Genomic DNA, 23,200 nt, shown 5'->3' with positions numbered 1-23,200 from the left:
CAAAATGCACACACGCATCTTATAAATCTACTCTTAGAATCTTCCACAGATGGACTACTGTCCCCGAGGGCGTTTCAAACACAAAGCACATTGAGGCCATACAAAAGGGGAAAGGCGCTATAAACATGACACATACAATACAATAAATGTGTTTTTGCAAACCTGAACCCACAACGCATGTAATAAATGAATGCAAGTGCATGCAATCATGGCCCCATTGCGATGCATATTTCTCTGAGCAGTGCTGTAATTTTTCACATGCTTTATGACAATCGGCATGTCTGTCATAACTGCGCTGATGCTTCAGAGCCGACCGGTAATGGGGTGTCTGGTTGTAAATAATACAGTAGGATGCCCTTCAGCTCTGTCTAGTCTGAGTCATGGCGGCCCACGGTCCACGGGCTCTTCTCCTCGCCTAACCTCTCCCCCGCGAGCTGTAGAGCTATTAGCATTCTCCATGGGAGGAAGGAGGGTGGTATCATGTCACAGAAAACACGTGCCACAAACGTGCAATCCGAAGGCACGAGCGCGAGCGAGCGTGCGTGACTGAATTACAAGCGAGGCCTGGAGTGAGCAACTATCCCACTTCCATTTCCATGTAACTGAACCAGGCCCTGCTCCACATTTCTTTAAGTGCCGTGCTATAGAGAATTGGTAGCTTTTGGGGTACAGCATTGACAAGTGCTCAAATCAGGAGAACAGAAAAATCTCGAATGTTACACCGACTATTGAAAAGCTCAATAAAGAAGTACGTCGTGACTAAAACGTCTCATTTGCTTCCCAACCAGCAGGAGTTGAGAAGAGGTGTGCAGTAACAGCCTTACAGACACACACACCTAATATATAAATGTTTTAAAAACAAAAACACCTACGTTCTGTTCGGTACTGACTACTGGAGCAAACCCGGGGACGGTTATGGTATAAGGTGGCCTTGTTCACTTTCTAAATGCCATGTGCTGCCCTTGCACTAAAGATGCCGGGACGTCCATGCCGTGTTTTACAGACATGGCATGTTTCTGTGCGCTCACTTCTTCAGTGGAAAAAGTCCTGGATGTTCTGAGCCGGAACTCGTCCGAACAAATTAATTTTGAGATGGTCCTCATCCCGCAGTTTGTGGTTAGGCTTAAAGTTTTACGAAGGAACATCATTTAAGCCCTACTTTGGAGGGAAGTCCGTCACTGACCAGTGCAGTATTATTTATTTATTTATTTATTGTAAACTTCTATGAGAGGAACATGCTTTGCAAAAGGCTGTACACCATAGGGTGTTGCAGGGTGGTGAGGGGAGGAGAAAGCCACGAGGGCGATGTACCTTCTCTGCATTTCATGTTCGGCTGTAGCAGAAGACAGGCTTGAACAATTATTTAATTTACATCACAGTTGTTACTTCCCTAGCCTGAGAACTGCCTCCCATAGGATTTGCCAATGACCTATTAAAACTTCTGTATTTTATTCCGTTTACAGGGTGATTGTAAGTGAGCCAGTAATCCCATAGAATGTAGTGTGTCCCGACGCCCACTAACACAGCGTATTATCGGGGATGCTGGTGGTTTACCGGTTGGGACGAAAAAATAGGCATGGGGATAAACGCAGCCTCCAGGCTCCTGAGCCTTTTGCCTTGCAGACCAGTCAACAAGCAGTCATGATGGCCGCCATTTACTGTACTTGAGAGCGACATTTGTATGTATTGCTCTTTTTATCAACGGAATCAGCCAGCTCTCCAACACATCCCTGCACTATTTTGAGTCTGCATTATCTCCAAACCCATTGGATGCAGCCTTCCAAGATACCGTCTATTGTTTCACTACTAACCTCAATCTGGGATGACCTTAAAATGACGGCAGACTCCGCGGGATGCGCCGCACTAATCCTTCTCGACCTATCTGCCGCCTTTGACACGATCAATCACTCAATCCTCCTAGACCGCCTCCACTCCCTAGGAATTCGTGGAACCGCCCTTAAATGGATAGCTTCATTCCTCAAAGATAGGTACCAAATAACGATACTCTCCAGCTATACCTCCCAAGCCCGACCAGTCGACACTGGAGTATCACAAGGAGCGTGCCTATCTGCCCTACTGTTCAATCTCTACCTGATCACCCTCCCACCAATAATCCGTTCACACAACATCCTGTGCTACAACTACGCCGACGACACTCAACTAATTCTAAAACTCCTGAACTCAAAGCCCAACTCCCAACCTGACCTGGCCTCATGCCTCCTTGACATAGAACTCTGGATGACCCAAATTCACCTCCTGTTAAACCCCTCTAAAACAGAAATCATGGTATGTGGCAGCTCTGAACTTCTTCCACACCCACTACCATGGCCATCCACCATGGGCAACTCACCGACTGCCTCCAAATCAGTGAAAAATCTTGGATGCACCCTGGACTCTGACCTAACACTCTTGCGCCAAGTCAACAATGTCTCAAAGTCCCGCCACTACCACCTTAAAACCCTCAGGCGCATCTTTCTGTATCTCTCCTTTCCCAACAGACTCTCCGCGGTCCAATCAATCGTTATATCAAGACTGGACTACGCAAAGCCCCTATACCTCAGAGTCCATGCGTACCAACTGAATAAACTCCAAAGAGCACAAAACGCAGCAGCCAAATTGCTACTAGCGCTTGGCCCAAGAGACCACGTCTCCCCAGCCCTCAAGATGCTGCACTGGCTTCCAGTAGCCCGAAGGGTGACTTTCAAAACCTTATGCATCTCCCATCAAGCACTGCACAAAACTGGACCTCAATATCTTCAAGACAAACTAAAACCCTATCACCCACCACGCACCCTAAGATCGAGCTCAGCCGGCCTCCTAGTCATTCCGAAGACAAACTCAGTCAGGTTAGGCGGATCATCATTCTCAGCCTTGGCCCCCACGCTATGGAATTCACTCCCACCCCACATCCGCCTAACTGAGGACTTATCGTCTTTCCGCAAACTGTTGAAAACCTGGCTCTTCCAATAAAAGCAACTCATACCATACTAACCCAAACAGACTAACAGCAACTCAATGACACCAATCCAACAAACTACCTGATGCGAGAAACTGACAGCTAATAACCCCAATAATATAAACTAGAAGGACAAACAGAACGAAACGAATAAAGTAGATCAAAGCAGTAAAAGAGTTAATAAGAATAAATTATACGGAAACAGTAAAGAGAATTAAACTGCTGAAATGGACAGAATGCATGAGGAACGAACAAAGTGAATGGCATGGATGCGATAGTTAGAAATGATGAAGCAGGTGGAACAGATGAACGCGCTGAGTGGAAGTACACATGAATGGAAGAACAGATAACTATATAGTTCGAATGAGTGTGGAAATCGAATGAACAAGTAAATCAGATGAGTGTATAGAATGGATGAACATCTTGAACGGATGAGTATGTAGAGCAGATGGGCGTGTAGAACGGACGAGCGTGTATCGCGGATGAGTGCGGAAATACAGTGAAGCGAGTAGAGCGCATGAGTGCGTAAAACAGATGAACGTGCAGAACGGATGAGCGTAATCCTGATGAATGTGTAGAACAGATGAGTATGTGGAGTGGATATAAGTATGCAGAGCATGTGACAGCTCCAGGTCATGTCTGCGGGTATCCACAGGAGAAGCAAGTAACGCGCATGAGTGTAGATAGCGGATGAATTTGATTGTTCGGAGAGTGTGTAGATCGCTGGAGAAGATGAATATATAGAACGGACGAATGAATAGAGCAGATGAGTGTATAGAGCGGATGAATGTATAGAGCGGACGAGTGCGTAGAGCGAACAAGAGCATAGAGCGGACGAGTCATAGAGCGGACGAGTGCGTAGAGGGGGTGAGTGCATAGAGGGGGTGAGTGCGTAGAGGAGATGAGTGCGTAGAGCGGGTGAGTGCGTAGAGGAGAGGGGGTGAGTGCGTAGAGGGGGTGAGTGCATAGAGGAGATGAGTGCGTAGAGGAGGTGAGTACGTAAAGAGGGTGAGTGCGTAGTGGGGGTGAGTGCTTAGAGGGGGTGAGTGCTTAGAGGGGGTGAGTGCTTAGAGGGGGTGAGTGCGTAGAGGAGGTGAATGCGTAGAGGGGTGAGTGCGTAGATGGGGTGAGTGCGTAGATGGGGTGAGTGTGCAGAGAGGATATGTGCGTAGAGGGGGTGAATGCGTAAAGCGTGTGAGTGCGTAGAGGGGGTGAGTGCGTAGAGGAGATGAGTGCGTAGAGGGGGTGAGTGCATAGAGGAGAGGGAGTGAGTGCGTAGAGGGGGTGAGTGCGTAGTGGCGGTGAGTGCTTAGAGGGGATGAGTGCTTAGAGGGGGTGAGTGCGTAGAGGAGGGGAATGCGTAGAGGGGGTGAGTGCGTAGAGGGGATGAGTGCGTAGAGGGGATGAGTGCGCAGAGAGGGTCTGTGCGCAGAGTGTGCGAGTGCGTAAAGCGGGCGAGTGCGTAGAGGGGGCGAGTGCGTAGAGGGGGCGAGTGCGTAGAGGGGGTGAGTGCACAGTGCGTACGAGGACATAAAGCGGATAAGCGCCGAGAGCAAGGGAGCCCATAGAATTGCGTGTATAGACGTATATAGTATGGTTTGGAATGCAGAGAACGTTTGAAGGAGCATACAACCCATCATATCACACCACCACGCTTACTCTCTCCTTACATCACCACTCAACTAGAACACAGAGATACTATGACACCATTCGGTATAACTGTTCTCATACCAACATCGGCCGCTGACCCCACATCATTCTAAGTAATCACTGCTGGTTACACACTCCCCAGCCAGGCGTTCTCCTCAGGCCTAACGCAGCCACATCCGGTCTGGATAAACCCTGCCAGAACGAACACATACTCCTGATCTCTCAACCACCTCACCTACAACTAAGAAGCAGCTATTACACAAACACCGCACAAGCTGCACACATACCCGGTGCTCACACGCACCTTTGACTCCGCCTACTCTCTCTACTGATCTGAACTTCGGTTCCCAAGGGCGCTCAACCTACCAGCACCTTCAGACCATACCAATGGTATATAAGGCACTATATGAATGCAAAATAACAGAACATAACATAACATAACTAGGCGGCTGCTTGTGATTAAATCGGCATTAAAGCAGCCACACCTTCATGCGCTGGCCCTGGCCATAAACGCAATGTGTGACAAAGTAGTCCCTCCAAGGACCTAGGCCTGAAGGCATCTGCCATTACCTGCAACCATGTGGGCTGCAGAGTTGTGACCTTCATGGGGCACCGTTGGTAAATCGATGACCAACATGCACACCTGGTTCATGCCTCATCAACTGGGAAAACACCTCATAGACAGGGAGATCCCTGAATAAACTGGAGCCTAGGTTTAGAGCACCTTCACTGTTGTTATTTTAAGTATTTGTATAGTTGTTTTGATGTATCCCCCTCATTTTTATATACCCTACTTTTTTGGGGTGTGGGAAATAATCACGGTACGTCTGTTAATGTCTATGTTATTTAATGTTATGTTATTATTATTTATTGTTTTTATTAATCCACTGCCTGATGGCATTTCAGAAAAGAGGGCTGTCAAATTGGTTAAAGTCTGAACACATTATTGGACCAAACCCAATATTTCAATGGTAATGATCTCAGACTGATGACAAAACAGCTCCAGAAGAAGAATGCCCACCAAAGGCCAAGAGGAAGGCATGATTCTCTTCACCATGGAGGAGGTACTCTGCTGTATGATGTGTCTCTTTCACTATTGCAGCTAAACAGTATCGGGTAGTGATTTACCGGATATTGTAATTTATAATAATAAATAACAAGTAATATCAGAAACTTCCATCTCATTTCTCTAATATGGGACTCTGGCATTACTTTTCTATTGGCATTGGAGGATTGTGATGTTGGGTTACGGTTCTGTTTGCTGTGTTGTGTTGTGTTGTGTTCCTGTTACAGTCTTGGGGGGATAGCTCAAGGGCAACGACCTTGCCTTGGCAGCAGGAGGACGTGGAACATTAGTTAGTTATTTGTTGTTATTTGTGAGATACACACGGTCACAGCTGCATTTTTGTTTTTACCATCATGAGACTTCATATCCCAGAATGCCTAGGCATATTGATATGTAGCAGACACAACACACAGCATCCTGAGCTGGCAGAGGCATTTGTTAAGAAATCCCATACTGTACACAGAAACAATCTCCATTTCTGATGAACCCCCTCTCCCACTCATCTTCAAATATCTAAAACAGCATACAGAACACTGGCTTTTTCACTTTGCAGCCATTTTGCATGGAGGCGTGCTCCATTGTAGGTTTGGCAAGGCTTTTGGGCAGGCAATGTATTACTCGACTTTCATGGTGGAAACAGGGGGATGGGATTGACAGTGGAGAGATTACTCTACAAGTTGTAGGAGTTCAATTTATTCTAAAGAAGCCAGTGTGGAAAAAATGCAGAAAAAAAGTATTCTATTATTAATAACAGATACAAACACACGCACGTGTTACTCATTTTGGTTAAAGTTTTATTTATAGTAAACATACAGACACATTACAGTGAACATGCAATACAGGGGGCTACATCTTGCATGCAGACACGAATATAGGACACGATAGGTGTGTGTCTACAGAATAGGAAAGCCTCACCTCGTGGTACGAGGGCTACATCAGGCATGCAAACAAGCAATTAGAATAAAATAGGTGTGTGTGCACAGACTGGGAAAGCCTCGCCTCGTGGTGCGGGGGCTACATCAGGCATGCAAACAAGCATATAGGACAAGATAGGTGTGTGTATACAGACTAGGAAAGCCTCACCTCATGGTACGGGGGCTATATCAGACATGCAAACAAGCAATTAGAATAAAATAGGTGTGTCTGCACAGACTGGGAAAGCCTCACCTCGTGGTGCGGGGGCTACATCAGGCATGCAAACAAGCATATATGACAAGATAGGTGTGTGTATACAGACTAGGAAAGCCCCACCTCATGTTACGGGGGCTACATCAGGCATGCAAACAAGCATATAGGATAACATAGTTGTGTCTGCACAGACTCGGACAGCCTCACCTCATGGTGCGGGGGCTACATCAGGCATTCAAACAAGCATATAGAATAAAATAGGTGTGTGTGCACAGACTGGGAAAGCCTCACCTCGTGTTGTGGGGGCTAACAAGCATATCAGATAAAATAGGTGTGTCTGCACAGACTGGGAAAGCCTCACCTCGTGGTGCGGGGGCTACATCAGGCATGCAAACAAGCATATAGGACAAGATAGGTGTGTGTACAGAGACTAGGAAAGCTCCACCTCATGGTACAGGGGCTACATCAGGCATGCAAACAAGCATATAGGACAAGATAGGTGTGTGTATACAGACTAGGAAAGGCTCTCCTCGTGGTACGGGGGCTATATCAGGCATTCAAACAAGCATATAGAATAGAATAGGTGTGTGTGCACAGACTGGGAAACCCTCACCTCATGGTGCGGGGGCTACATCAGGCATGCAGACAATAACATAGGTGTGTGTGCACAAACTGGAAAAGCCTCACCTCATGGCACGGGGGCTACGTCAGGCATGCAGACAGGCATATGCAAAAACAGGTAGTTACAGTCAAGATAGGCTTCAACGAAATCACAAGGCTGCCAAAGGGTGGGCAAAGTCAACAGAAGAGTGTGTGGAGAGGAGGGGGAGATTTTAGGGGGCGATTTTAGGGGTGCAACTGAGCATGAAAGGCAACATTTGTGAAATTACTATGCAGTTTCACATACAAGATTTGCATTTGTCAGTGACAATAGTAGATCGAAGGCCGTTAAACATTTTGAGAGAGCCGGAAAATCGAGGATTAAGTAAATTAACACGTAAGCATATCTATTCAGGGCCATCTTAAGCACTTTTGGGTCCCTGGGCACAGACATCTTTGGTGACCCCCCTCCACCAAACCAAAGAAATTAAGGGATCAAGAATACTGGTCACGCCCCTCACCCCCACCCATCGCGCTGACAACCTATAGATTGATATGCTGTCTCGCAGCATAATAAGCACGTTTACTCCCTTTAAGTCCCCTTGCCCTCTTCATTCTTGCTCTAATCAAGGTGATAAAAGTAGCATTTGAAGACCGACATTAGCAGTCTACGAAGAGGTTAGTTTTCTATTACATACCGGATACTTTTTAATCAATAACATCCAGGAAGGTAGATGTAGTATTAATGCAGGACCGTATGTAAAAGGTACATGTAACCCATAATAGACATGGAACTCACATTAGCTGCCCCACAGAATGCGAAAGTGCTCATGCATGGATAGAGACCACCAAGTGGAAGGAAGGCTAACTCTACGCATACCGTAGCATGGATAGTGGAGGCAGATTAGAAGCTACCAGGAAGGTGTCTGTATCCAGACAGACTGAGATTATAAGTGGGATATGGTTTTCAAATAGTGTTGCCATTAGATATCAAAGGAGCAAATGCCTCTGGTGTGCAATATATAAATATGCGCCCTATTAACACAGTGAAACCATGAATAAGGCTTTTGTGAAGATCATACCATGAGAAGGAACTCACTCAGAAGAGCTGACAATTTTGAAAGGTTTAGGGACTTGCAATATTGAGAGGTGCGGCAATACAAGATTAAATGAGATGCCCAGGATCACACAAGGGGTGAAGCTGGGATGTGTGCCAACAATTTCTACTTTTGAACACTTTCTTTTCCAGTTCTTACCATGAACTAAAAGAATCTCATTTTATATTTTAAAAAAAAGGACTTGAAAAGTACACAAATCACATTACCAAACATGACCATTTTTAAACAAAATATTATAGAAGGGTGTTATGCAAAATGAGAATGATAATAGCTTCATTCTCTCCATCAAGGGAAGTATATCAGAACCAGCATACCAAATACAAATTTAATCTGGGTTTTTTTTTTCTGTTTTAAATATTTAAATACTTCCAAAACAATGGCTTGTGACATTTTCATTTATAAACGTGCATAAAAACCTTTGACTTTTACCAAAAAGCAAACCGTTTTTTGTGTCAAACAAGCAGACTTTAAAATATGCTTTCCTCAGGCCTTCAACATACTATTCGCTCTCCTCACCCACCCAAATGGCCTACATAAGAAGAAAGATCAAGTAATGGGCTAAATGTAACTAGCAGCATGCGAGAAGGCAAACCTCACAGAAGACGGCAAAGTAATGTAAAATAAATTACATTGTTTGACCAGGATCACTGTATTGTCTGCTGGCAAATCCAGGATACAAACATGAATGCTGTTGTTCCATAGTCTTGAATTTGGATACTTATTCACCTCTTGGACTAACAGTTTATGCCATTGTTGGAGGTGATTGCCTAGGTTTTACAACACCCCATTTGAACAAACCAATTTCTAGACCTTCACCATACGGATGGTATGTTCGTTTTTATAGCAACCCCTATCTGGCACCGGTACTTTGCTGATAATAGCAGATGTTGTTCTGTAAAACCAAGTACATATGCAGGCAGGTTTATAAACTTCAGACATAGGAAAGGCTCAGCCAGCGTTGCTGGAATGTGCTATTCTATTTTTGCATATGAACACATATCTCTGCAATGGGTGCTTCACACTCTGAGCTGCTGAACCATTGTGGCACTCAATTTATCAATATGCATTTCACCATTGCCTATTTCACATGATCAACATAATTCCCACAGGAAGGAAAGAATGCTACAGAGTTGTGCCATAAGGAACACACAAACTATGTATACCACAGTGAACACCGAAAGCAATACACGCACTTGCCAAAACAGAAAGGCAATGGGTTTAGAGCCTCAGCAGCACCACATAAAATAACCTGACGTGTGCTATTTAAGACTAGTGAACAATGGTATCTTACTTCTTCAGATCAGCTAGACTTTTGGGCCCCCTCCAAGGTGGGAGCCCTGGGCAAGTGCCCCTTTTGCCCTCCCATAAAAACGTCTCTGTATCTAGTGGCATGTCCTGCTTGTAAAGGTCCAGTTGGTCCATGCGGGAGAGAACCGTGCAATGGTGGTTCGCCAAACGCAAACCGGGAAAGCTTCAACCTGTGGGGCAGGGCAGCTACAACAGATGCGAAAGCAGTCATGGTGGTGTTAACGGTTTGAAAGTAAGCGCCGCGGGTACATCAGGTGATAAGCAGATAAGGAGTGATTGGATGCTTATTCTGCGCCAGCCCCAGGAAGCCAGAAGGATGTCACACGGGAATTAGCTGTCTTTTACTCTCTACCTTGTGAAATTTAGACCTTAGTCCGCAAGACCTAAAGCTGCGCCAGCCCTGCAGACAAGGCAGTGCTAAACAGATGAGCCCTTGCGATGGTGAGGAAGGTTTAAAAGATCCAGGCCAATTTCCACAGTTCTGTTGTGTAGACTCAGGTAGGAAACCTCAACTGCAGGAAGGCCCACTGAAGAGGAGCAGGATCCCACTGACAGCGACAGCAGCAGTGATGTATGAGCAGGCCAAGCCACACCGCTCCCGAGTGAATTGTGTTGTCAGCACCCAAAACACACCTTGGGCATACACGTGCAGGATCACGTTTTATACCGTTTATGCGACATTGAGGTTCCTCTGGTGTGCAACAGGGTGCAGGGCCGATCCGGGGATATGTGCGAGTTAGGAAGCTAGTTCCGCGTGTGATCCCCAAAATATTGCAATGTCAATAAGCTCCCTGCGCACCAGCCCAGTCGGTGGCACCCCATCTGCAGATGGAAGGGGGGAGGCCCAGCAGTAATGTCGCAGCAGTCGTATGGAGGAGCGCAGGCAGCGAGACCCCCCAGGACCCCTTCCACGAGTGGAATCCGTGTGGAGCTAATTGCAGTCGGAGAGGGACCGCGGGACCGCGCAAGGTGAGGGGTTACATGTACTCACCACGGTGGGCCCACAACCACCAGCCAGTGTCCACCAGTCCTTCAGGTGCCAGGGCACAGCACGCTGCACCAGTCACATAGGGTGTTCCGCTACTCAGCTCCACGGCTCGGGGCGCCTCACCCCCAAGCGATGAATGGGCTAGCAGAGCCCGAGTGGAGCCGAGGGAGCAGTCGGTTTGGGTATGCCGGGATGGCGCGGGTCGGCCCGCCAAGTATCGCTGTCAGGGTCCTGGGTCTCTGACTCAAGAAGGCGATGTGGCAGTGCAAGTAAGAGTCCGGCTCGACGGACTGGGTCCACGTCATGGCCTCAGCCACCGCTTACCCTCCGAGATAGAGACACACACAAGACAGGGAGGCGGGTGCCCCTCCCCCCCACAAAGACTTCGCTGCTGCTGCACCCGCGCCCGCAGTGTCCGCCCCCACTGGAGGTGAGGTCCGGATCGATGTGGGGAGGACTCTCTGCTGATTTCAGTACGGAGATATCTCCGCTTCAGTTTACTCCTGCAGCTTAAAAATCAGACAGTAGCTGGAGAAGGGCTACAGGAGGTAACAGACAGTTTTGCATCCAGAAATTCGTTGCAACACTGCAGTATTAAGAGGTCAGGATTTCTCTCAGCACAGAGCTCTCACTCAGGCAGCCACACTTCTCGGGCTCAACAGCACACAAAAAGGCCTCCAGTTAACGCTTGGTGCCCAAGTTGTTTCGGACCTGGTCCAAATTCATCCCGCGGCTTGAGCATTGCGGTCTGGCAAAAATGTACCCTTTTTGTCTATGGGAAAATCAACAGTAAGTAGCCCGAAACTTTGTTTATTTGTTTGCTTTGTATTTTTATTAACTTTCATTTTTAAAGAAATCCTTACGAAACGTTGCCGTCTGGAGGGGCCTGCACATCCCTAATTAACTTCAATATTTCAGCCAAATACAGCACACAAATCAAAAGTTATTAACAATAGAATTTTGAAAGGTTCCTATGGGAGTCTGGCTCATCCTAACTATAGGGCAGCAACCGCTGCCCTATAATATAATTGATTTATTAGGGTTTCTATTGCTCACTCCTGCAACCAGGCCGAAGTATGAACTTTTCTATGCTATCTTCATTGCACTGTAAATAACAGATGTTACCAACTAAATGGTACTCATTTTTTCAACTGTGTCAGAATTAAAAGCAGAAAGTACTCTGCCGTAATTCAAAATATAAAGATTCCACAAAGATGTCTGGAGAGCTACATACATGGCGACCCGGCCCCCATGGCATAAACCCTCTTAATAGATAGTCCTCCCCTCCACTGGTTCCCCTCATTGTTCCCTCTCTGTAGCCTGTCCCTTTTTCGTAGTGCACTCAGTTGCTTGCTAGCTGGGATGATTCTATATAAATCACCTACATGCAGTAGGTACAATTTTCGTTTCCTGGACAGCAGTAATCTACATTAAAAAGAACAGATGTGTATGAAAATTCGTAAGTTACTAAAGCAGACAAAACAAGTCTAATGTTCTCACCCAATGCTTCATTCACACACTTGATTAATAAAATATGCTTGACTTGACTTCTCAAATGATGTTGTGGAAGTCTTGGCATTGTTACCACATGCCATTTTGCATTCATATGTGTTTATTATTTTATAGGACTACAAGTAAAATAATGTATACTGATGTGAGCCTAAAAGCTGAGACTGTTTGATTATTTCTTACCCAGCATGTAATAACTTGAGATCCTGTCAAATGGCTTACCCAACTCTCAAGATGTATACATACCACAGAAGGCTATCAAGTCCCATTCTTGTAGTCATTGTTTGACTCACATATTCCTCGTTTTGTTGTCTATAGTAACGATTAAAGTTTTTTGTGTTATTGCAATTTTATATGTTAACTGTGCATCAAACAAAAAAATATGCAGCCCCCTAATCGGATGTCAGGAATGGGTACGTTTTTGACATTACAGGTCCTTTTTTCCCCTGTGATGCATCTTTGTAGATCCAACGTGTGTTAAGTCAAAAATTGTCCTCCACACAAATTAACTATGCTTTTAGAAGTGGAATGATATTATGAGCGATGGGAGAAATAAAGTTAATAAATAAATAAATAAATAAATAAATAAAGTGAATTACAGGAAAAATTTGTCAAATAAAAATGAAACGTAGGTCAGCCCCCCTAGTCTTACCAAGTTTGCAAATACTTGGTAAAATCTTTCTTTTAGCAGATTATATGTGACACTGATGTATTGAATTGAAGCTTTAACTTTGCCTATGCTTGTTTCTAGCATGTTTTGAGGGTGCACAGATGATAGGACTGAAAAAGTGCTATTCAGCAGGATTCAGGGTCAAGCTCATTCTGGTCCACATGATGGCCCATACTGTTAAGGTAAGAAAAATGAACTGTTTACAAAAGAGCAGAAGTTGTGAAGGTGGAAGAGGTGCCTACGCTCCTCAGTAGGAATCGCGGGACTGGGAATCATCAAATGGCATCCAGAAGTTAACACTGTGAAAGGACTAAGCACTATTGAAAGGATTCATTTTCTTGTGGGGGCAGAATGCATTGGCTGGAAGTCCTAGTGAGGAGTTCCAGAATGTTCTTTGGTTTCGAATCAGTCAGGTGACTAGGGCCTATAAATGTGAGAGTGTCTGGAGGGTGGGTTAAGTTAGATTGATCAGTTCCTGGTAGAGGTAGGATGCTGTTTCCTTGTCTTGGAAGTCTGCAAATAAAGCTGTCTCGGGCATCATCCAGAAATTGATGCATGAGCTTGGTTTCTCTGACAATTTGGTGCCACACATTCAAACAAAAGGTTACAAGGCCAAATAAAACATCTGAGGAATCGTGTGACAGTGGGGAAATTGTCAGGCATCCCCACTAATCTGTCCACAGATTGCAGATGTAAAACAAGATGAGGAAACTTCTGAACATATGGCAGTCTTCTTTAGCAATGTACATACACCAGCACCTCAGGTAATGTAGGTGGTTGTTCCAACCACGCTGCCCTTAATGGTTGCTATAACTGCTCTAACAGAGTCTCAACCAGCACCGGCATTGGTGGTTCATCAGCACAGAGTTGTTCTCCTTAACCTCTATACCCTGTGGTGTCAGTGGCCACATGCCCAGGTTTAAACTCATATCTGCTAGTTCCCCCTTTACTGCATCTCTGACTAGGGGGAAGTACTAATTACATATGGGACAGTATGACTTTACAGGTGCCAATTAGGTGCCACTTAGGCAGAACCCATGGCCAGCAGAAGGGGACAGAGAAGGTAGTCGATTTGTGACAGTCCATGTGCCATGGACTCAAGGTGATTTGAGAAACCTGGCAAAAGTCTTCCCTAACATCTGAGAGGAGCCTTAGCATTTTATTGAAGAGCTCCAAATGGACATACAATGTTACAATCCATCTTGGGATGATCCATTTTGGGATGACAGGAACCAGCTCATGAGAATATTTATGCCTTCAGAGGATAGACAGAAAGTCCAATGGACTGCAGCGGATCCTGAGATAGCGGATCTATTAGACCAGACTAGGAATATAATTATTTCTGCTAATCCTGAGGTGTGCCCCAGAAAACTGATTAGGGCAAGATTAGCAATTTTGAAAAAAACAAGGGAGAATTGCTGGCTGATTACCTCGACAGAATGAAGTTGGTGTTTACCCAGTACTCAGGCATCATGAAACCTGATGAAACTGCTCAAGAGGCAATAGCCAACACCGTTGTCTCTGACTGCACCCTAAATTTCAGGCAAATGTAAAGACCATTTGTATATATTAGCAGAATAAACTGTTGGCCGAGGTAGTGATCGTAGCGAAGCATAATGGAGCATGACAAGAACAGAAGAAAGAAAATATTTTGCACAAAGCTACATTCCTGCAATCAGAGAACCTGCTGGGTCAGGGTACCAGCGGTAGGCAAGGGTGAGTTTAGGAGTGGATTTGGAAGAACAGGGAGAGGAAGAGGAGATCTCAATGGGAATCAGTCGGGATTATATGGGGAATATGTTGATCCTACGGGCAGGAGGGACACCTCCCCCTGCTGGGCAGGGACCTCCCACAACCCTAATGCTCCATAGTAAACCATGCCATCCAGATCCGGAAGAACACAATACTGAGACGGTCTAAGAGAAGACCTCGCTATGTGCCCCATGTCATCTATAAATCAAGACGGACCATCTGTTCAGTGGTACATCAATGAGAAGCCATCTCTTACATGCTTCACGTGTGAGCCAGTTGCTCAGCCATTCAGTCTGACTGCCTTCCAGACATCCCTGACTTCTGAAACGATAAAGGCAGTGGGCAGTTCCAATATCCCAATTCCCCATTATGCCTCTGTATCTTTCATGGTCACTTTAGATCTGATCACTGATATACATGCATTCCTCCTTCGTCCTTCTGCACCTGTTAATCTGTAAGGGAGGAATTTACTGTGCAACTTAAACTTCACCATCCATCGTACCCTACACTGGGTGTTTTTGAGTGTCCCAAGTAATAATGCAGAAGCAGCCCGGCCCACTTTATATGTTCTTCAGGAGAAAACAATGCAACACACAAGCAGTGAATAATCACCGGATTTACAAGAATTGATTGATGCCCTCCCCAAATCTTATTTGTCAGCACACACCATGACGTGGGTATTATTAGAAATGCAAAGCTCATTAAAATCAAAATAGATCAAATAGGTTGCCACATGTTCCCCACTATCCCTTATGACAATAAGCCAAGGAAAGCATTGGACCAGTCATAGGATCCATACTTAAACAAGGCGTTATAGTACTAACGTCTAGCTCTTGTAGCACTAATTAGCTCACATTCATAAGTTTACGAATACTTATCTTATAATGCTAAACCTGCACACAATTACCCTTTAGAAACCCAATATAGATCAAGTATACATTGGCAGGCATTACTTATTTTATAATGTTTTAATGTTTGGGTAAATACTGACAGTGCTCTGCAGCTAGCACACATATGTTTATTTGTAACTATAATGGTCAAAAACCCTAGTAGAGGTTGCAATAACATTTTTTAGCCATGAAGTTTTTTACCAATTCAGTCTTTAATATACAGTCGATATACTTTTGGATACCCGCGAATTATCTTGATACTCGAGGAGTTCTCTGGTGTCTATTAGTTGACAGACAATATAGCCATTCGGAGTCACATCATTTAGCCATCATCATGGTCTGCAGATCACGGCTTGCAGACGTTGTTAGTATATATTTTTAAGCTTTTTAACATTGCGCTGCTTCATGAGTGCAGATGGACCAATAAGGTTTTCTTACCTGTGACTTTACACACACTACCGCGTAATGATGTCACGGGTAAATGCAGAGATAAATAGCGGCGTCATCCTTGAACATAACAGGCAGCACGGAGAGACTTCTTCGAACTGGCTTGCTATTGTGCCTCCACTGGACCAGATCTCAATGTAAGATCTATATCTTAGCCATTTTTGGCACGTTAGTTTATTGGTTTCTAGATACTTACCTTGGAACAATCTTTTAAGGACTTTTATCCTTGTATTCACAGAGAGACTGGGTCCCTATTTGACCCACAACATATTTCCAAACAACTCCAATTTACCTGATATCACTGAAAACCCTACCCTACTGGATTCAGATGGTAAACACCCCTGACGTTTTTTGCAAAGGGTGATCACTTTAAAAATGATAGTCTACTTAGACGGTATATGTCCCCGAACCGCATTCATAAAATCACAAAGTCATAGTCACCAAACTGCTGGAGGAACTACAGTGAGAGGGGACACCTATTCCACATGTGGTGGACTTGTCCTAAAGTTGTGGCTTACTGGAAGGAAATATTAAGCCACATAAAATACATTTCTGGAGTTGAATTGCAGATGTCCCCAAAAACAATTCTCTTAGGAGTCCCCATAGATGGAAAATATGCAATGTCAGGAATTACAGCTACCCACATCACTCACCTGTTATCAGCGGCAAGAATGACCCTTGCACAAAACTGGAAAATCGAAGCGGACCCGACTTCAGCATGGTGGTGGATCAAGGTCTGGGGCGTAATGGCCATGGAGAAGATATGTGCACTCAGTACTGGAAAATATCTAAAATTCTTGTCTGTCTGGAACCCTTTCCATGAACTGGTATGGGATAGAGAAGCCCAATTCTTCAAACCTCGCCTTCTCCGGAACACACATGTCATCTGAGGCCAACCAGACGTAAAGAATCTAGGACTCAACCGTCAGGGAAATAACTTATATCCATTGAACTCTGGATTGCAAAATAGTGGTTAAAGCTGAGGGGGTTCGGGTTTGAAGGGGAGGGGGGTTGGGGGAAGGGGAAAGGGGAACATTTGAAAACCCTCTATGCAAAGGAATTTTCAACAAACTGAATGGTACAAACACAAGAAAGATACAGACCTTATTCAATAACTGATTGAAAGTGTTATGTCGTATTTACCTGTATGCCTTCGATCCAAAAATAAAGTTGGTTTAAAAAAAAAAATGATAGTCTACTAGAGAATTGGACACTCATGTCACCAAATATATGTTTAACAGAACAAAGTGTTTCATACATGAAGGGATGACAGTATTGGAATACTGAACTGGGTACCATTATAACCCTCAGGCACTATGTGGATACAAGTGAAGGTTAGCACATTTTTTATATACTTATTGCATTTATCAATTTTAATAAGCCCTAATAGGATACCATGTATATTGATTGTCCTCAGATTATGATCCAAGATCATTATAAACCTTGTGGTATTTTATTTGGAAATAATGTTGAACCTAATAATGGACTAAGCACTCTACCAGTAGTATTATGTTCAGAATTGTATGCGCTGGTATATGAAAATACATGAACATTGGTCATTCTTTATTAACAATATGTATGAATTTATTAACTTTTTACAGTGTATTGACATTAACATTAGACTTATTTTGACTTTTTTGTAGATTTAAAATGCATCTATCTGCCCCTGACGAAAGGTTGTACTCGAAATGCATTGGGCCATGTGTATAATACATTTCTGGATTTATTTGTACTATTGAATGGTCATTAGAATTACTTTTTGGATTGATTGCACAGTTTTCAACAAACCATTGACTATAATTGAAGAGTCATTAGAGTATGTTTAATATTTATGCAAGTTGTGAAGTTGTTAAGTAGGCTACCAACGGGTACCTTGCTCAACCACTTCAAAGAGTTTGGCTTATTTAAGGCCTCAGACAGTGTGCAGGGGATGCAAGTTCCCTAAATAGGGAAACCTTCACTTGTTCTCATTGGTTCATAACCTATATGCCAAGGTTGTTGCTCTCTTCCTGCACCTAGAAAATTATGAACAGTTAGTTATTATCACTCTACCTTGCTGAAAGTCTAACTAGCAAGGTGTGCTTTGTGTAAATAGAGGTTTATTATGTATGTTTCCCTTCATTGGCTTGGCATATGATAATACACTAGCACCCATTGCACAACATGTCATTTTCAAAAATCAATACAGTTACTGAGAAAGCAGCAACCACACTGGCATTCATTGAAGAGGAAGCCACAATAATTCTGGCTCTGATTAAAGATACAGACAAAGAGGCAACAGGTGATGACAATCCTGACTGACCCAAACTAAAATTGGAAAGATTGATACAGAGGGAAATATCGCAAAAGCTACATGCCATGACTTTGGCCCAATATTATACATCAAAAAGGATTCCAAGAAGACTTTGTGTATACCTACGCCCTACCTTATGTAAGGAAAATCAAGATTTTGTAAAGCGATGGGAGCAGATTCTGAACAAATGTGCACTCGATCTAATCTTGCTTACCATTGAAGAATTGGCAAAATCATTGTTTAATATTAACCAAGAAATTGAGGAAGTCTCATCAAAATTACAAACATTTAAATCAATGGCAGAACTAAAAACCCTCTTAGAAGATACCAATTAGAAATTGGATAGTTATAAGAAAGATATTGAGCAACAAAAAACACAAAAATTCCGCAGGGATGCCTTGGACTACGCCCATGACATTGTTTATACATGGCAATAATTTTACTGTAACACCAGACCAGCCCCAGCAAGACCAGGGAAGTAACCTCCAACTAAATATAATTCCTACAGTAGCGACATCACCAGTGGTGAGACAGAAAACAACACTACAACCATTGTTACTACTCCAGCGGTCCCCCCACTGTAGACGTCTTGACAGAACAACCAAGTACCTCATTCAAAACAACTACGGGACAACTGCCTTTTTAGCATAAGGAAGGTCCCGAAGAGGGAAAAAGAAAACCACGACAGAAGAACAAATAGGACAACCTTTGGTGTTAGACATTTTGTCCAAACAATTGTCAAAAACCCAAATGGACACATTGAACCTAGGTATTTCCTTTATTTCAACTAATAACACCACTTTATTCGAAGAAAAGGTCAACCTCTTTAAATTATCAGAAACATTGAGTTAAAGGTATTTTTTGATAGTCTAGAAACCCCATCCAGTGAGCATGAAACACAAGAATACCTAGAGATGAAAAACAAAAGCTCTTTTCATCCACAAATAAATCATCCTCTGATTAACATGTTTAAATTGAAAACCACCAGAGACTTAAAACAACTGAAATATGACACACCACACAAAGGTAACATCAGAAAACACCAACTGAGAATTATTAGGGAACTAGCAGAGCACAGTACTATCACTATGAAACACGCTGACAAAGGTGGAGCCTTGATTTTTATAGACACCACCCTTTATACAATGGTTGTAGGAAGCTACTGACAGACCCTAGAACATATCTAACTTTAGACAATGACCCAGTGATAGACATCAAAGTTATAATTTAGGAAACAATCGATAAGGCTTGTGAGATGGATTGGATTTCCAAAAAAACAAGTGAGTTCTTAATCAAAAAATTCCCAGTAACACCTGTATTTTATGCATTGCCAAAAATACAGAAAAAACAACTTGGATCCACCATTTAGACCTATTGTGGCAGGGACAGAAAGTATTTTCCATCCATTGGCAGTGTATTTGGACACAGCACTTCAACCGCTAGTACAGGCTCCTACAACTTATCTGAAAGACACTATTCATTTCCTACACGTTTTGGAGGCAGTTAAGATTGAGGAAACCAATTTACTTTTATTCACAATGGATGTGAAAAGCTTCTATACGTCGATTCCCCACAATGAGGGAATTGAAGCCTTGGAGTGGTTTTTACTTTGACATGATGAGACTGCAATCCATAAAGATTTTGCAATTGAACTCATTTACATCATATTATATAATAACTATTTCAGGTTTAATGGACAATACTATCTTCATATAGCCGGGACTTAAATGGGCTCTTCAGTAGCCCCTTCATATGCAAACATGTTTATGTATTACTTCGAACATACCCATGTCTTGAACTGATAACCTTGGAGCAATAAGATCAAATGCTGGAAAAGATTTATTGATGACATCTTTGGTATCTGGGCAGGAACTGAGGAGGAACTACTAAAGTTTGTTGACTACCTCAATGGTTTCAATGAGAGGATTACATTCACAATGGAAATTGGGAAACCAGCAATGCATTTTTTGGATGACAATATTGAATTTATTGGAACCACATTCAAAAGCAATATTTACAGGAAACCAATGGATGTAAACAGCACCTTACATTTCAGCAGCTTTCACCCTTAACATCTAAAAGAAAATCATGCATACAGTGAACTATTAAGACTGAGGAGAATCACCTCAGAATCTGCCAACTTACAACCGTATGTGGACATGAAATCAAGGTTCACAGAGAGAGGTTATCCAGACGACAAACTCAATAAGGCCATTATAAGAATGGACCCACTAAAAAGGGAGGAACTATTGGAATGCAGAATAAGAAAGGAGAACAGGAGTTTAATTCACTCACTCATATACTTCAGTCAGAGTTACCAAACTAAACAGATCATTCACAAGAATTGGGACTTAATTAAATCTGACCCGAACCTCAATCGGTTGTTCCCTAAACCACCCATGTTGGCCTATAAAAGATGCCAAAATCTGAGAAACAAACTCAATCGAGACGTAAAAAGCAAAATATCAAGGACACAGCACCCTGAGTAAACAAAAAACGGGCACCTTTGCTTGTCTGAATTGCCAGCATTGCTCAAACATCATAAAGAGTGATCATATCCGTCATCCTAATACTGGCGAAAAAATCGCCTTGAGCGATTATGCAACTTGTGATTCACGCAATGTCATCTATGCACTACGCTGCCCATGTGGCAAGTATTATGTGGGGAAAACAAAACAAAGGGACAAAGAGAGATGGACCGAACACAAGTCTAGCATTAGAACAGCTAACAGCAAATCGCCTGTGTTCAGACAATTTAAGGAGAATCGGAATAATATATCACAACTTAGATTTGTGATCCTCAAGGTCATACACCCACTATCTAGAGGGGGAGACTTGCCCAAAAGACTTGCACAACATGAATTATTCTGGATTCACAAATTAGATGACATGACACCACTCGGAATCAATGAGGATTATTACCTGGGTCCTTTTCCTTAAATAAGGACACATAAGTTCAACCCATCCTATTAAAGTTGGGCATTAGTCTGTCTAAGGGTGTGTTGCAAAAATTGAGAATCCTCATAGACTGTGAAATCTGGATGAGGCAGATTAGGAACATCGAGTCATCTACCCTATACATATTACAGCACTTTTAAATTACTCATTTAGGAGTTGTGTAACATGTGATAAATTGTATTTTCCACAATGGGTTATCTCACCTCTACTAGGGATAGAGAATTTGAACTCTTTTTTGAGGCAGAACTAACAAAATAACAACTAATTTCAGGTTTTGTATGAATCTTGTTGAATATGATTGTATTTACCTAAGAAGGGGACATTGGACACACATTGTACATTAATTTGGGTTTACATTAGCAGGTTCCCTTACATTTGTTGACACAGAGATCAGTCTCATTGACTCTTCAACCTTCTTTGGCAGGACCATCCTTAGCTCACATTCATAAGTTTACGGCTACTTTCCTTATAACGCTAAACCTGCACATAATCAATTACCCTTTAGAAACCCAATATGGATCAAGTATACATTGTTTTGGTAGGCATTACTTATTTTCTAATGTTTCAATATTTGGGTAAATACTGACAGTGCTCTGCAGCTAGCACAAATATGTTTATTTGTAACTATAATGGTCAAAAACCCTAGTAGAGGATGCAATAACATTTTTTAGCCATGAAGTTTTTTTTTCCAATTTACAGGGTAATTCATAGAATTTCGCAGAAAAGTGTCGCAAGCGGCTGGCGCAGAGTGTCCGCGTGCGATTGTGTGCGCCAGGCACGTACGCTAAAACCGATTTCCGCGCACAGCGTATTCATGGATTTCATGCTCCCAAACCAGCCGTGGCGCAGAGAATCGCAGCGACCCTGCAGCAGCGCCAGTAACGCCCCCAAGAACGCCCTCGCGCAAGGAAAAGCCATCAACATCGCTAAATCATCGCAAAGGGCTGCGCTAACCCTGGACCAGTTTACAGGGCTGCCAAACAAGGAACGCAAAGCGGGCAACCTTCATATCAGGAGTACGCGGGAAGTTTTACACGCGATTAGCCAGGGTACGTGTATTACAGGGGTACGCGGGAAGTTCAACACGCGATTGTCCAGGGTACGTGTATTACAGGGGTACGCGGGAAGTTCAACACGCGATTGTCCAGGGAACGTGTATTACAGGGGTACGCGTGAAGTCTTACATGCGATTAGCCAGGGCACGTGTAATACAGGGGTACGCGGGAATTATCACATGCGATTTGGCAGGGTACGTGAATTACAGGGGTGCGTGGGAATTATCACACGCCATTTTGCTGGGTACGTGTATTACAGGGGTGCGTGGGAATTATCACACGCGATTAGGCTGGGTGGGTCCTCACAGGTGTTCCCTGTACACCCTCCACGGCCCCTGCCGGCAGCCCACAAAACAGGGGACTACCCTGCACACCTGCTCATGTCCCCCTGCACCCCCACCCCCCAGCCACCAGGGGCACCCACCACCAGGACCCACCCATGTCTCCTACCACCCCCACCCCCCAGCAGTGCAGGGGCAGCCACCACCAGGCCCCCACCCATGTCACCCACCACCCCCACCCCCCAGCAGTGCAGGGGCAGCCTCCACCAGGCCCCCACCCATGTCACCCACCACCCCCACCCCCCAGCAGTGCAGGGGCAGCCACCACCAGGCCCCCACCCATGTCACCCACCACCCCACCCCCCAGCAGTGCAGGGGCAGCCTCCACCAGGCCCCCACCCATGTCACCCACCACCCCCACCCCCCAGCAGTGCAGGGGCATCCTCCACCAGGCCGCCACCCATGTCTCCTACCACCCCCACCCCCCAGCACTGTGGGGCACCTGCCAGCAGGCCCCCACCCATGTCCAAC

This window comes from Ambystoma mexicanum, chromosome 6q, assembly GCF_040938575.1.
Source record: "Ambystoma mexicanum isolate Mex_15411 chromosome 6q, UKY_AmexF1_1, whole genome shotgun sequence".
NCBI classification, from domain to species: Eukaryota; Metazoa; Chordata; class Amphibia; order Caudata; family Ambystomatidae; genus Ambystoma; species Ambystoma mexicanum.
This window is presented reverse-complemented; position numbering follows the sequence as displayed.